Source organism: Cynara cardunculus (genome assembly GCF_001531365.2).
Source record: "Cynara cardunculus var. scolymus isolate 2C chromosome LG 5, CcrdV1, whole genome shotgun sequence".
NCBI classification, from domain to species: Eukaryota; Viridiplantae; Streptophyta; class Magnoliopsida; order Asterales; family Asteraceae; genus Cynara; species Cynara cardunculus.
Genome location: NC_037532.1, coordinates 2,875,665 through 2,876,018, shown reverse-complemented (window position 1 = coordinate 2,876,018; position 354 = coordinate 2,875,665).

Below are 354 nucleotides of genomic sequence, written 5' to 3'. Positions count from 1 at the left end.
TAGTTAGACGAATTCAAATATGGAGCTTTAATAAGTTGTATTTATGCACAATTTACTTGTAATATTAAATCTTAAGTATTATGCATCAATAAACAGTACTTCATACATAAAAAATCATTTTTAAGAGTTTTTGTAAAATACTTTATAATATAGTATAGATAAATATAATATCATTATATGAAACAAGATTGAGTAGCCATCTTGAATAGCAATTCCATAACAAAGAAAAGTCAACCCCATATGAACCCGATCAATTAACATGAAAAAAACCCGGCCCAAAACGGTTTGCATGTGCAGAGGTCCAGCCCACGACTCACAGAGAGGACGAAGAAATTTTTACAAATCCTAGAGAGA